The following is a 6,102-nucleotide window of genomic DNA, read 5'->3' as shown; positions in this document are numbered from 1 at the left end:
GCGAAGACGATCAACATATCTTTGCATCTTTTGCAAGTGCGCGGTTAGAGACTCTCCACTTCCCATCTTAGCGGTGATCATGTGCGTGATGATCTCATAGCGTTCTTGCCTCGCGCTTTGGTGGTATCTCTCCATTAAGTCTTTATGCATTTCGTACGGATACATGTCCTCATAGGACTTTTGGAATTCGGGGTTCATTGTGGCTAGCATAATGCAATGGACTTTCGTTGCATCACGCTCATGGCTTTCAAAGACAGCCATTTCTTTGGGAGTAGCGATTTTTGGATTGATCTTTCCGAGCTTCTCGTCGAGGACATACTCTTTGTCCTCGTAGCGTGCAATCATGCGAATGTATCTTATCCATTCACTAAAGTTCGATCTGTCAAAAGTTACTTTTTGACAAAGGCTCATTTGCGTGAATGAGCTAGCAACAACGTTGTTCGCGTTAGACATCTACAAATAGAAAGGAACAAAGTTTGATTAGAATTAAATCCCTAATTAAACACCCTAAGTGAAAAATTAGGGCTAGGACCCAACAACATTATTCACACATTAGAAAAGGGATGTCGTGATCCAACATGCAAATAATTTGGAGGTAAGTGAATGACGATTCACTAATTCTTCACCATGAAAAACATAAGCTTAAGTTTTAAATGTATTGAGAATTCCTAGATTTCCTTAGAGATTCATTGAACTTTTTCAATGGCATGTTTAAATCTCGATATGCCCCTCTCGTTTGTGACTGGGATGCCGAGGATCACAAAGTGGGTGTGAATAACCATGCAAATCTACATGGTGCCTTCATTGTTACAGTCACCTATTCGATGTGCCGGTAAACCACACATGCTCCATCGAACTATGACAAACAATGAATCACCCTTTTCCACCTTTGCTTAGAACCAATTAGTGTGTCGGTTAACCACACACGCTCCACTAACTTATTAGCAAGGGTGCAAAGTGTAATTTCATGGGATTGCATCAATTCACTTTTGCCTAAGGTAACTAGGATTGGGAATTTGAAAAACATGTAGTTACTTTTTATATTACATTATACTTTTAATGAGGAGAGAATTGTCCTATCCTACCCGTTCGGCTAACGACCCTCCACCAGTCAAGCAAGCGGTGGGTGTGAGTGTACACCCATTAAGCGTCATTTTATAGGCAGCAACCTTATACCCACCTTATAGACCGGCTTCGTGAATGAGGCCTACTAACGGTAAGACTAGCATTTTAATTATGCATATATATTCATTAAGCTTGTAATAATATGATAGTATAAGGTTGAATTTTAAACTTGTAAAATTCTAAGGGTTTGAAATTTAAATTCTTCAAAATTAAACTTTTAATCACAAAATTAAAATTTCAAAACTTGAGGACAAATTTTGAACTTTTCAAAACTAAAGGTATCAAATAACAAATCATTTAAATTAAATAATTAATTTCATAATTATCTATATTTGACCTAATCCAATTTTAGTCATTAGATAATTACCAAATAATTTTAAATAGTCCATATTTATCATATAAATAACCAATATTCAAAAGATTTGAAATTATCTATTGTTATGTCAAGGATAATCATTTAATTAAGTCAAAATTCGGATTTTAACATTACAAAGCGATTTAGGAATCAAATCCAAGACAAAACAGCAACTAAATCCCGAAATATCTTCTGCCTGACGCTCGGACTCGCCAAGTCAGCTCTGAACTCGCTGAGTAGGGCCAACTCTCCGAGTCCAGATACTGACTCGCCGAGTTGGGTCAGGCAGGGGCCAAAAAATCGATTTTCAGCAAGCAAAACAGTTAATCATCACATACAATTGAAACCAATCATGGATCTAATACCACTGATGGGTTTTAGGTATAAGAAACAATCCTATGTGCTCATACAAACCCTAAAGCTTGGATCTAGGTTTCTCTATTGTACATGCTTTGATTCCAAGACTTGCAAACCTAGATCTAACATATATAATTCGAAATTATCATGATGAAAACAGATCTAAGTGTTTACCTCTTCCAAGTAGCTTGAAATCCTTGTAATCTTCTTGATCTTGAGCTTAGAGTCACAATTGTAACTCCTCTAATGGTTCACAAACCCCACAAGCAAGAAGGCAATATGAGAGAGGTTGAGAGTTGCTGGAAATCGGCCCTAGGGTTCTCTTAGAAGCATGTGTAGCCGATTCCTATAGCCTAGGGGTCTTATTTATACTTACAGGCTACTAGGGTTTCAGTCTAAACCCTAATGGACAGCTTAACCACCAAGCAGCCCAAGGAGCCTTCTAGAATAAGGCCTTGGACGAAAATATGATGGATCCCCATCATAATTTCGTTCCCCTTTTAATCCATAAGGCTTCCTTAGCCCAAAAACCCAACTATCATACATTTGACAATTTATACCCCTTTATTTAATTAATCTCTTTTAGCCACCAAATTAATTCCTAATTAATTTATGACTAATACTAATTAAATAAATATGATTTCTCCTTTAATATATTATTCTTATAATATATTAATAAATCATAATACTCTCTTTTTATCCTTAAATTACCTTGTTAAGTTGCTTTGGTGAAGGCAACCCAAAAGGACCATGCACAACCGGGTCAAGTACATACCAAATACAGTTACGGGCTTAGACACTATTCCAACAGAGTTCATGTCATCGAAGATTACTCGCAATATTTTGTAAAAGACTCATGTGATCTTTGGTATGGTCAAGGAGGGGATTATGGAGAATTTGGATGAGCGCTTGAGCATGTTTCGTGCTGAGGTTATGGCCATCGTTGGAGCTCGTACTCTTTCTTTCCGTAAGTTCCATGCGTTTGGAGCTCCCACGTTCTATGGGGAGAAGGACCCCATTGCCAGTAGGAGATGGTTAGCGGATATGGCTAACACGTTCAGGACGAGTTTCTGCCCTGAGGAGACGAAGTTTAGATTTGCTTCCTGGCTCTTGAAGGACAGGGCACAAGATTGGTGGGAGGAGGTGGGACGTTAGGTGGGTGATGATGTTGTTGATGCAAATTTGTGGGATGATTTTTTTGACCAGGATCTGAGTTGAGTTTCTACCGGTGATTAAGGTGCAGCAGTTGACGTGAGAGTTTCAGGATCTTTGCCAAACTTCTGAGATTATGGTAGAGATCACTGCTAAGTTCCGAGATAGGGTTTTATTGCTTCCGTAGTATGCATCAGACGAGGAGATGAAGAAGGTAAGATATAGAGATGCAAGCGGATCAGGTATTACCCACTACCCGTGGGGATCCGACCCGAACGGATCGGGTATTCCCCGTCTTATCGGGTAACGGTTCGGGGATGGGTACTATGTTTCTTACCTGAAACGGGGACGGGGCGGAGATGGATATACTATTATCCGCCACATTTAAGACCCGATATATATATATATATATATATATATATATATATATATATATATATATATATGTATAAAAGCTTAACAGAAATCGAGTTTTATTAAATACATATTTAAGTTACCGAGGTATAAGGCATTGAACAGATTAGCATGTGTATGCCTCTTCGATTAAGAGTGTGCCTCTTCAACTAAGAATACATAAATTTCAAATACGCAAGCTCCAAAAAAAATAAGAATACGTCAAAGTTAAATAGCAAAAGTTCCAACCAATAAGAATATGGCAACTTTAAATGGCAAAGTGGTGGGTCAAAACCTTTACTCAAGAATCCATGTTTAAAAAACAGTCATTTATTTACTAAACATCTTTACATTTTAATATTTTAAAACAATTTTGTATTTAATATATGGAGAATAAAATTATTTTTGTAGTTATTTTTACGTTTTATATTTCCATGTCCTTTTAAAAACAGAAATTTATTGTTAAACGGGTATCCATCGGGTTTCCCGTACCCGACGGGGATTATTTCACCCGAAACTGTCGGGCATTTGGCGGGGCGGGGGCGGGGATGGGTGTGGAGATTGGAGGTTGGGTTCGAGGACGGGGATTACAGTCTCCGCTAATATCCGCCCCCGTTTTCATCCCTAGTAAGGTATCATGATATGCTGAGGGATGACATCAGGTAGTTTGTGAGTATATCAGGGTGAAAGACCCTGAATGATATTATTTCTAGAGCCCGAGAGCAGGAGATCGATTTGGGCACCTAGGGAAAAGGGGACGAAGATCATTTGCAGGCAGTTGAGGGTCCCAGGAAGAGACCCAAGACTTCATATCATCGATTGAGGGGCCAGTGGAGGTCAGTGTCTCACGTGCGAGAAACTGCATGATGGGATTTGTCGTTCTAGGGTTATAGGCTGCTACAAGTGTGGCAGGGTTGGTCATGTCAGCAGGGATTGTCCTCAGGGGGCAAGCCTGTTATCTTTTCACTATAACCAAGTGGGCCACAAGAAAGCCGAATGTCCGATGATGAGGGGCGGAGCAGTGAGTGCACTTGCTCCGATTACTTTGAGGATTACTGATGGTTGTGAGGGTAGGGCAGGAGCCCTAGAAGAGAAGATTTAGGCATTGCAGTGTTAGACAGAGGAGATCAGGACTCCATCAGGTGATATGACGGGTATGTTATCTTTTGCTTTCTCTTTGCTTGTTATCAATATTTATGTTGCAGGAATTTTGTATTGGTTTGAGTAAGCTTTATTTTGGTTTAATGCTCTGTTAAATGTTTGGGTAATATCATCAAGAATTATTTTATGCAATTTTCATGCCATGAATTGTTAGTGGTTTAGTAAGGGGTTGTGTCTTGCTGAGTGGGTTTCAGTGTGTTTGTTCGTTGTTTCGATTCTTTTGTCAGGATCAGTAGGTTAGTCCTCCAGTAAAGTGAGGATTCAATGGTTGTAGTTGTTGCTCCGGTAGGATCGACGGTCATCTATAGAAGAACTTTTGGGCTCAATCACTATTGTTACTAGGGAAGGAGCGGTAGCAAGAAGATGGTGGTGTTAGTTATATGATTTGGTGGGTCACTGGAGGTGCCAAGGAGACATATTTATCGTGAGGGTTATGATCTTTGTCACCATCATAAAGGACTTCAGAATTTGGGTGTTGTATCATTGAAAGCGTCCGGGTTGTCGAATTTGATGAACGTTTGGGGAGTGTTCATATAGAGTTCAAGAGTTGTGTGGAAATTGGGATGGGCTAGTTATGGAACACTAGTTTAGTAAGCGCAGGTTTTCGACGATTCGACTATAAGGAGGAAAGATAGATTGGGAATCTATCATACCTTGTAGGTTGGGAGAACTTTGTCGAATCGAAGTGGGGGAAGACCGTTCTGATTTCCGAGAGAGGGATTAGTCTTAGTTTCACATTCCCATTGGGAGGGAAGATGACTCAGGTGCCCATCTGGATTGAGGATTGTGTAAGTTGGGAATTCGGGAAACTTTAAACAGTTGGTTCGTGTCTTCTTGGTGATGGATAGTAGGCTTTTGATGGTGCCAGGTTGGGGTTCCAAGCATGAACCAAGCCCCATATTGGGCGCTTGGTCTGATGCGTGTTCGAATTAGGATGAGTATAGATGGATTGATCGAGGAGTGGTAAGACCATGGGTAGTGGCCATGGCAAGATAAGAGTGTTGTAAGACTACGGGGTGGCTTGTAGCATTTACTAGGTTGGCAGATAGTGTATGAGTGTTATAAGACTGCAGGGTGGCCCGTAACATTTACTAGGTTGGCAGATAGTGTGAGAGTGTTGTAAGATTATAGGGTGGCATGTAGCATTCACCGGTCCTTGTGCAGCGGTGAGGGTGTGGCAAAACCATGATTAGTTAGGGAATTTCCTCAGTTGGATTAGACAAGGGTGGGTTAGTTTGTAAGACTGTGGGAAGGCGACAACATGCATAAAATTAGGAAAGTGGAAGGTCGTTGGAGGCCGGTTGTGATATAAGACTACAGTTGGTCATTTAGCATTCACTCTCAGCATAGGATTTGATGGAGCCATGCAGATCGGGCTGTTATGATCGGCAGGATCAAAAGGATTGTTGGAGTCATAAGTGGTGAGATAGCGAGGGAAATTATTTCCAGATGAGGTTTTCTTTCCGAAGTCGCATGGGGCCACTGTGTATGTCTTTTGACTCAGCAACCGGGTGGGAATCTGGTGATTCAGTTAATGGGCATATAAGTTGAGACCAGGG

Source organism: Lactuca serriola, chromosome 4 (assembly GCF_051521515.1).
Source record: "Lactuca serriola cultivar US96UC23 chromosome 4, Lser_US96UC23_V15, whole genome shotgun sequence".
Lineage (NCBI taxonomy): Eukaryota > Viridiplantae > Streptophyta > Magnoliopsida > Asterales > Asteraceae > Lactuca > Lactuca serriola.
Note: the sequence above shows the minus strand (reverse complement) of the source record.